At 34.7% G+C, this 10,584-nt stretch overlaps 1 non-coding gene across 1 annotated transcript; it reads right to left on the bottom strand.

Annotated features, from left to right (window-relative positions):
* Positions 1-10,252: 10,252 nt before the first annotated feature.
* LOC133828295 (small nucleolar RNA R71) lies at positions 10,253-10,358 on the bottom strand. Its single transcript, XR_009890923.1, has one exon. It is a non-coding gene; the product is annotated as a small nucleolar RNA R71 (small nucleolar RNA).
* Positions 10,359-10,584: the final 226 nt, after the last annotated feature.

Raw genomic sequence — 10,584 nt, 5'->3', positions numbered from 1 at the left:
TTAATTATTTAATTTAAATCATATTTTAAAAATAATAATTAAATAAACAAATTATTTTAAATTCAAAATTCAAATCACAGGGATTGAAAATATCCATGTGTGGTGTCACTCACTGTGCAATACAGTGAGTGGCATGAGCCACATTAAGGTTTTCCCTAATTTTCTCATTTGTCTATTTAGTTAATATTTAAGACAATATATTTACCCCCAAAATAAATATTCATTAATTCAAAAATAACTTTATCTTAAAATATCATTTTTAAATAAATAAATAAATATCTTATTCTAAATGAGATAATTACTAATCTCTCTTTATATATTAATCTAAACAAGATTAATATTCATTTTAACCTATAGTTTTTCAAAATAAAAACTATATAGTTAAATAAATAATTAATTCATAATTAATCAATTGCCCATAAATATCACATAATTATTTCATTGCCCTAGAAAATTAATTCATTTTCAATTAAGCCTTTCTTTCTACAAATCTTTCTTTTAACATCCTTACCCCTCACAGTGTAGGACAAAGGTGATTTGGGGACCATGGACCTATAATACGAAGCTCCAATAAGCCAGATTAGTAATCAAATTCTTTAATCCAATAATCTTAGTTATTAATTCCATGATTACTCCAATATAAATATGAAATTGCACTCTAAGTATTTATAGAATTATATTTACAGAGTTTTTTCTTGTAGTCCATTGATATAATCAATAAATGTAGTTATATCCTCCATTTTTTGGTTAGTTAATTAAAGCTTGTTAAGAATACCGTTTTACCCTTCTAATTACCTCTTGATCCTTATGTACCATTAATTCACTAGCGAATAATTAATCTATATTCAAATTATAGATTTGAGCTCAATAACTATTCAGTTAAAGAATTAACCCTTAAGGGAACCAATATTTGATCCGTTAGGAAAGTATGGATTCCATTATTGTAATCCATGTTCCCAGCCATTCATGATATTGAATCTCCAAAACAAAATTCATTAGCCTCATTATACTAAGAAACCTTAACGAGTGAATCAAAAGATCCAATAAACACAAGCAAGAGTTCATGAATACTCAGGATTTAGACTGATCTACAAATGATCATCTATTATGATAAGAATCAAATCTTTATGTCAAACAGTAAGTTTATAAAGATAATTAATTATTTTCGGTCCAGTCATATATAACTCTATTATATACAGCACATTTACTAAGATGTCTATCCACATCAGTAATCCGAATCTAAATCACTTGCATCATGTATGCTTAGTAAACCGCACTGGTAACTATATATTAAAGATTCCTTACTTTAATATGTTACTGACTATTTTATTCATTATATATGATCTTAATATTCTCGTACTAATACAAGATCATATTCTCATGAATGAATAAGGAATTTTTTTGATATTATCACATAATTAATTCAAACAATAATTATAATATTCAAACATAATAAAATTGTTCTTTTTATTTAATTGAATAAAATATCTTTACATGTTTTTGGGGCATTAATCCTACCAAGAAGACAAGTTCAGATTCTATAACATATGCTCAAGCGGATCTAATAGCATTTCCTCTAAATGTAGCTGATATTTTGGAAATGGGAGAGTCAACATCATTTCAAGAAGCCAAAAATTGGCCAAAGTGGAAACAAGAAATGCAAGAAGAAATCAACTATTTGGATAAGAATAAAACTTGGATGTTAGTTCCTAATCAAAAGGGACAAAGAGTGATTGGTTCTAAGTGGGTCTTCAAGAAAAAGGTTGAGATACCTGGTGTAGAAGCATCAAGGTACAAGGCAAGGCTTGTGGTGAAAGGATTTTCTCAAATTGAATAGATAGATTTTCATGAAGTATTTTCGTCGGTGGTCAAACATACTTCTATAAGGTTTATTCTAGCCATTTCAGTTATTCAAAATCTAGAGTTAGTGCAATTAGATGCTAAGACGGATTTTCTACATGGTAGTTTGGAGGAATGGATCTTAATGACATAACCAGAAGGTTTTGAGCATAAAGGTGATGAGGAAAAAGTTGTCTTTTGCAAATATCTTTATATGGCTTGAAGAAATCTTCAAGACAATGGTGTAGGAGATTTGATGAATTTATGGCAAGGAAAGGTTTCACTCACAGTAAGTATGACATTTGCGTTTATTTTACCAAACTCATTAATGATTCTTTCATTTATCTCATAATATGTGTGGATGACATACTTATTGCATGTAAACATAAGCAACAGGTTCAAAAGCTTGAGGAGATTTTAAATTCTGAGTTTGATGTGAAAGACCTATGGTCAGCAAGAAGGATTTTGGGTATGGAGATCTTTAGAGATACAAACAATGGTATTTTTACGGTTTCACAAGTGGGATACATTGAGAAGCTAGTCCAAGTGTTGGGACAACAACAACCAAAGCCTATAAGCACTCTAACAGGTGCTCATTTCAAGTTGAGAGCTGTCAAGGATGAGGAAGTGGATGTAACAGCGGCTGAAATGAAGGATGTCTCATATTCAAATGCAGTGGGTAGTATGATGTCTGCTATGATAAGAACTAGACCAGATATAGCCTATGGTATTGGGCTAGTGAGTAGGTTCATGAGCAAACCAAGTCCAAAACATTGAAAGGCTATAAAATGGTTGCTGAGGTATTTAAAAACCTCATCACAACTGAAGCTAAAGTATTGCAGAGATGAAACATCAAGTACAAGGATTGTAGACTATTGTGATTCAGATTTTGTAGGGGATTTGGACAAGAGAAGGTCCATTTCAGGTTATGTTTTTACATTGGGAAGAAATACCATGAGTTGGAAGTCAAGTCTGCAGCATGTGGTGATTTTGTCAAGCACAGAAGCGAAATACAATGCCTTAACTGAAGCTGTAAAGGAAGGAATTTGGCTCAATGGGTTGGCTAGTGAACTCAGATTTGAGCAAGGTAAAAATGTTGTATTTTTTGACTCCCAAAGTGTTATTCATTTGTAGAAGAATAGCATATTTCATGAGAGGACGAAACATGTGGATGTTAGACTTCACTTTATATGGGATATCAAATCCAAGAAGTTGACTGAAGTAGAAAAGATTGATACTGAAATAAATCCAGAAGATATATTTACTAAAGGTTTTCCAGTTAGCAAGTTCCAAGAAGCTTTGGACTTACTAAAACTTAAATCGGATTAGTTTCAAGTGATAAAAGGGTGCATTAGTCGAATTCACTGTTAAATAGAGGAAAATATGGAGATTATTGAAGAATTGCCTCATTTTTACACAGTGGTCGCGGCCTGGATCATGTCTGCCCGCGGCCACACAATCAGAGAGCAACGGTCGCGGCCAGAAATGTTAGGGGCCTCGTCTTGAGCCCATGTCTTAATATGCGCTTTTGGGTGTCTCAACAAATCTAGATTTTATATCAGAAAATCAGTTTTGATGAGATTTTTTAATGTGGCAGGTTCTTTTATTAGAACTATATTTACCCATTTTTTTCAGAATGAACCAGATTGAATCAGCGAGTTCATTTTTGTAATAGAGAGAGATTTCTAGAAAGAGAGATTAGTTCTTGGGGATTAAGAACTAATCTCTAGGGTTTGTAACTTTCTTCCAATTGTTCTTGATACACAATTGGGGCTTAAGAGTGGTTCTTTAGATCTCTGTAAATTACATTGGTGGTTGTAATCTCTTCTATTTTTCATAGTGAATTTCGTCTAGGGCTTTGTCCTGCCTTGGATGTAGGTAGCAAAAGCATCTTGCTTTTTTCTAATGAACCAAGTAAACTTAGTGTTGTGTGTTTATGCTTTTGTTCTAGTTTATTGTGTTCATCTTTCATCTATTGTCTTTAGGTTTAATCCTAACACTTTATTTAAATGAAAATTAACACCCGAATTGTTTATTTGTTTCTTGTTTTAAATACAAATATTTTAATCTAAAACTACAAAGAAATTATAAAAAGTATCTTAACTGGACTATTATAAAGTGTTTCAAATTGACCATAAAAACCAGTAACAAAGTAGCCAGGATATACTGGTAGGCACTATCGATGATTCCACCACGTACCATGCAACAAGAAAGTTCTTAAGCAACACTTTTCAAATGTTAGAAAAAAAGTACTTTGATCAATATTAATTTTGGATCACTTGCTTAGATTCAATTACAAAATTTTGTTTTCAAAACGGGACCCGATACCCGACTCGGGGCAAGTCAAGGGGTATTTTGGGTGATAGACATTTATTTGGGTTATTGGATTATGAAAATAAATAATTTGAGATATATTTGAAGTTAGAGAGTTTAGGAGGGAATATTGGGGAAATTTACCATTTTGCCCTCGAGGACATTTTTGGTACCTGAGCCTTGGGATTAACTTAAGTCACTTAAGGGACAAAAGACAAAAGTGAGAAACATGTAGAGCTGCCTAAAATGACTCTCCCTCTCCAAACACTCTCTTCTTTTTCTCTCAAGGACTTCCAAGCTTGAACCATTGAAACTAAGGGATTTTTGGGCTAGGTTCACAAGAATTGGGGCTTTAATCTTGGGGAATTATTCTGTTGTAGCCTTGGGTTCAAACTGTTGTTGAGGTAAGTTTTAAATTTCAATTTTCTAGCATGTAAATTCTGTATTTCTTGGCTGGGTTTTAATGTTCTTGAACCTTTGAATTTCAAAGATTGAATTGGAGTCTTGATGAGGTTTTAAGCTAGTTTTATGTTGGGTTTTATTGCTGGGGGACATGTTAGAGTGATTAGGATAGTTGAATTATGTTTTGGGGTGAAATTTGGTATGGTTAGGATTAAATTTAGCTGCTGAATGGAGGCTATTTTTGGGTTTGAGGGGCCAAGTTGCGACCTTGTTCTTGACAAGTCACAACTTAGCTTGAACCAGGCGCCTTAGGAGGCCTCTGCATGGGGGGTGGGGCCCCGCAATCTGATAGGCCAAGTCGCGGCCTATGCCTCTGGACAGAGGGGAGGAGGAGGCTGGTCTGAGGGGCGCGCCGCGGCCCACAAGGGGGCAAGTCGCTGCCCGTCTGGGCAGTTTTGCCTTAGGAGTTTATTTTCAAAATAGAAATTTTTCCTTAGGGCTCAGGATTGTTTTCACTACCCAGTTTGGTGGAACCCGAGGCCCCGGAGGCTAGGACTTGGTATGGAAGCCTTTGATCGCTCGATTTTAATAGGATCCTATTTTATGGTTGTGACTTAGGGTATTGCTAAGGGCTCGGAACCAGAATCGTGCTCGAGGATCGTTCTTGTTTGTGCTTGCTTGGACTTAAGGTAAGAAAACTGCACCCATAACATGTTGTATGTGATTAGGGCTTGGCCTGTCTATTGTATATTAATATGATTAGGGCTTGGGCCCCAGGATTTATTATGTTAGGCTATTGTTCTAAATGCTTGATGATAAATACTTAAGTGCTTGTATTTGTTACATGAATTCTATGCTTATGGCATGCGGCCCCTTTATGTGAATATGTTTAGTATCGTGGGTATATGGTTATTCAATGGGATTATATGATTAGCATGAATATGTGCTTAATTTTCGGGATGTGCCTATCCACATCTGTTTCTTATGAGTAAGGTGTGAAATCCTGGATCAGGGCTTGACTTATAAGTCAAGGGCGGCAATAGCGCACTGTGCGCTGGTCGAGAGGCATTGGCCTAAACCAGCAACGTACTATTACGTTGATCGACTCTAAGGTCGAAGGTGAACCATGGGGGTTGGGCTAGCTCTATGGCTAATGAGACAGAGCTAAGGGCGAGGCCCCAGGTGACTTTATGGTCACGTAGCTAGGGCATAGGCCCAAGAGTTGGCATGAAAGCTAACTGAATAGGGAAACGGCCTAGGTCTATCAAATGATCGTGAATTTGAATTAAATGACATTGGTTATGAGTTAATGTTGAATGGTTATTTAATGTTATTTTCTCTGTTGTTGCACGTTATGTTTTCTTGCTGAGCCTCGGCTCACGGGTGCTTTGTGGTGCAAATAAGGGAAAGGGAAAGCTTGACCAGCCATGAGTTGGAAAGCTTTGGTGGCGGCGTGTACATATGCGGCGGCTCGACCATCACGGCCGGGGTTATCTCAGAGGAGCTAGGGTTGTAGCCTTGTTTTTCCGCCTAGGTTGGCTGATGTAACTTTTGATATGTATCTATCCTTTTTAACAGTTCAGTTGTAATATTTTGGGATCCCATGTAATATAAAACTTTTGGAATAAAAGTCAATGGTTCTTTGACCAAAAATTTTAACCCTAACCCTTGTCACTAACCTTAGTTACACGTTTTAAGCCAAATGATCTAATTAGCAGATCTGACACAATTTTAAATACACAGTGTAATGGTCCTGGATTAGGAGGGAGTTACAGTAGGGGTTCGCATTGCAAAAGTATCACGCAAAAGGCCCTCATCTCACACACAAGGCACCTAGCGCGACGCGTGCACCTGGTACCTTGCATGCACTTGTGTCGCATGCAACTACCTCGCATGCACGTGGCGCCTCGCACGCATGTGGCACCTCGCACACACCTAGCACCTTGCGAGCACCTGGCGCCTCGCGTGTACCTGCCTCGGGGGCACCTAGTGGCTCACGCCCCACTGCCTCACGCGTGCACTCGGCACCTCACACCTATCATCTCGCCTCACTTCGTGATACCAGACACCATGGTATTCCCGCGTCCACGTGAGGTGCTACGCTTTTTCTCCTAGCTTCCATGTAAGAGGTCACAGTCTCGTCTCCCCACGTCCACGCGAGATCTAGCTAGGCTCATTGCATGGACCACCCGCCTCATTGAAGAGGCCCTATTTCACTTCCTGAGGTAGGTGCCACAAACGAGGCACACCCTTACCAATTAGCCAATTAGGACCTTTTACAAGATACAAAGTCTAGAACTCCATGAATATATGTGGGGGGGGACTGATAACTCTACAAAATAGAGTTATTTTACCACTTTTTATGTGCTAATTGTTGCTTGATTCTTGAGTTTCTAATTGATTTATTAAGTTTTAAAGTAATTTTGAATTTATTGGGTTTATTTTGATTTTATATATTTTTGTGTGTTTTTATAGTTATTTTTTTGTAAAATATTGTAGTTGATTAATTGAATTATTGAGTTTAGATAAAAGTAAAAAGATGCAATTTTGAACTTAAATGTTAAATATAAATTAAGATATAATTAATATTTTCAAAAGAATTAATTTGATTTATTTTATATTTAAAAAATATTTGATTATGACTTAATTTATGCTTATTTTGTAGGAAATTGTTGTATTGTTGGTGCTTGAAAAGCCAAGAAAAATAAAACAAAAAGAATTTGGCAAAACTGAAAAGAAAGAGCTAAAACTGTCATTTTTGAAGCCCTCTTCCCAGATGCCAACCCAGGCCCAACGCCAGCCTTCCCACCTCCTTCAGGCCCGTGCCTCCTCAATCCAAGCCCATGGATCAGGCCTAGCTCATCATGCACCTCCTGCCCACGCCTGAAGCTCTCCTCCTCCTCAACTCAGCAGCGTCCTGGCTCCTTCAACAAACCAGCCGAAACCACCTGGCCAGCCAAGCATCACAGCTGCACCCTTGGGCCCGCCTCTCCTCCATTCGGCCCAAAGCCAGCCACCTCGCCCGTTGCTTCACTTCTTCCTTCAACAAACCCAGCCCAAAGCTTCCCCAGCCGCCTGCCAGCCCACCAGCAGCCATGCAATTTTCCTTCTTGAGCCCATAAATTGCCTTAAGTGTACCCTTGGTCCCCTATGTCCAAAATGTCAACTTTTTACCCATTTTTCTACACATTTTCACCACAACATCATCATTACACCCTATAATTTACCTCTACATACCATATTTATTTTATTCAATTAATCTAATCAATTTAATTATTTTAATAATCTCATTTTGGCTATAAATATGGAATTTCAAGACCATTTGGGGGGCTTAATTTTTGGTTACCATCTTCTTTCTACCATTTTCTCTCTTCCATTTTGGGTTTTTCAAGAGCATTTGCAAGTATGTATGTCATTTATTTTGTAATTTCTACTCTAGTTATGTGCTTCTAATCTTTTTCATAAGATTATTATGATCATAATGAAGCAACTTGTAACTAGGTAATATTTATGTTGTATGTTGATTTCCCTTGTAATGCAACAAAGTTTATGGATTTTTCTTCTTCATATATGTCTTTCATCTTTAATATCTCATATTTTTTATTGTTAGATAATAGGCACTTTGTTCTTCATTTTGCAAAAACATAATATTATTTGTGTAAGATGTGTCATTAAATTGTACACATCCATGCTTAGAACAAAAATATTATATTTTGCCTTATAGATAATATTATTTGATTTTTGTTGTTTCATTAGGTTGATTCACATTAAATACTTTGAAATTATAATTTTTGAAAAGTGAAGAAAAATCCTATCTTTTTAGAAGTAATTTGTGCTTAAAATTATAAATCTATTTGGAAAATGATAGTTTGATTTATTTTAACTATCACTAAAACTTGGGAATCAATATACTAACAAATATTATTAAACTTACATTTTGTGGATTCTAGTATCTTAATAATCTTTCATTTTACCACTTATTTTAAAATCCTTATTGAGTTATTTTCATTCTATTAAATAGCTTTATTTTAAATCTTTTATTTTATATTCATGACATTAAATCTCAACAATCTTTGGAGCTAGGTTAGAATTTATTAATTTTGGTTTAAAATAGTTTTCTTTTTTATTTTAGACAACTCCTTTGGGTTCGATCTCGTGCTTACACGAACACTATATTCAATATACGATTTGTGCGCTTGCGAGTATAAATTTTTAAAACATACCCGTTTTGGGTCCATCAAATTTTTGGCGCCGTTGTCAGGGAGTTGCAAGAAGAAAAGAAACGAAATTTATCTCAAAGTTAGTAAATTCTTCTACTAGTTATTTTAATTTTTGCACTTAAAAAAATACTATATATACAAAAATATAAAAAATATATATATTTATCTAAAACTAAAAAAAATAAAAAAATAAAAGATAAAAATAAAATTTGGGACGGTTCTACCACCCATAAAAAAAAACACTTGCTTATATTTTTATATTTATTGTTTTTTTAGTTGACGGCACTTGTGCCTCCTATCTATCTTTTTAATTTTATAGTTGATGGTACTTGTGCCTCCTAATTTTGTTATAATTTTATTGTAATTTTTATTCCTTGTATTTCTTTGTTAGTTAACGGCACTTGTGCCTCCTAACCTTTGTTGTTATTTCTATTTATTTATTGCAAGTTACTAGTTGATGGTGATTTTACCTCCTAGCTAGTTGATGGCAATTTTGCCTCCTAGTCTTTTATCTTATGTTTTAGTTGATGACACTTGTGCCTCCTAATTTTTATCTTATTTTTGTTATGGTAGATGGCATGCTATGCCTCCCTACTCTTGCTTATTTTTTTTTTAGTCTTATTTAATTTTACTTTATTTTTCTTTGTCTTTTATCTTATTTTACTGTAATTGTGAAAAAAAAAATACTTGGAAAAAAAAAAGTGAAACCTAAATCTTGTCCTGTCACCATAAGCAATTTTTGCTTAAAGGAAATTTGAACAAAATTCTCAATCTACCTCTACTAATTAACCTCGGGGAGATGTTAGTAGTGCACGAGTAAGTGGAATCAAATAGGCCTGGAGACAAGTAAACCATAAGAATTATATTATTGTGAAATCTCTAAAAATTATAAGTATGCTCTGTGGTTGCAGTTTTAACTAATCTTCCACATCAGAAAATTGTTTGTTTGAGATTATCCTTGTTGCCTTGTTTGTGAAAATTGTATGCATCATTGGGAACGTAACTCTAAAAATCGATTAGTAAAAAGACGTTTATCTTTGTTAGAAATTGAAAGTGTTAGTAAAAATTTGAGCATCATGGAACCAATTGCTAATCCTGTTGATGAAAATGTTGTGCCTGAAAAAACTTTGCTTGAATATTTTGCACCTATTTCATCTAATGCTCCTTCATGTATTGTTCTTCCTACCACTTCTGCTACTCATTTTGAGCTTAAACCAACAATCATTCAATTGTTGTCATCTTTTTAAGGGTTAGGTAGAGAGGATCCTTACATGCATGTCAAAGATTTCTTAGAAATTTGCTCAACATTTAAATTTCAAAAAATTTATAATGAGTCGGTCAAACTAAGATTGTTTCCTTTTTCATTAAAAGACAAATCAAAAGCTTGGTTAAATTCCCTTCCCACGGGGTCTATAACTACATGGGATCAACTTTATAATAAATTCTTGCTGAAAGTTTTTCCTATGTCTAAAACTGATAGTCTAAGGAGAGAAATCTCCGAGTTTTTTCAAAAAGATAATTAAGAGTTTTATGAATGTTGGGAAAAATTAAATATTTATTATTAAAATGTCCTCATCATGGTTTTGAATAATGGAGACTTGTAAAATATTTTTATGATGGTTTGACTCCCTCTAATCGTCAAATGATTCAATCTATGCATACTGGAAAAAATTTTAAATTTCAAGGACAAGAGGCATGGGACGCCCATGAAGATTTATCTGTCAATTCACAACAATGGAATTATTTTGATCCTAGGTCTAGGTCAACTAATTCACCAAAAAGAGGAGGAAGGTCTGAAGTGAAAGAAGAA

This window comes from Humulus lupulus, chromosome 3 (genome assembly GCF_963169125.1).
Source record: "Humulus lupulus chromosome 3, drHumLupu1.1, whole genome shotgun sequence".
Taxonomy (NCBI): Eukaryota; Viridiplantae; Streptophyta; class Magnoliopsida; order Rosales; family Cannabaceae; genus Humulus; species Humulus lupulus.
Note: the sequence above shows the minus strand (reverse complement) of the source record. Positions and strands in the feature narration are given on the sequence as shown.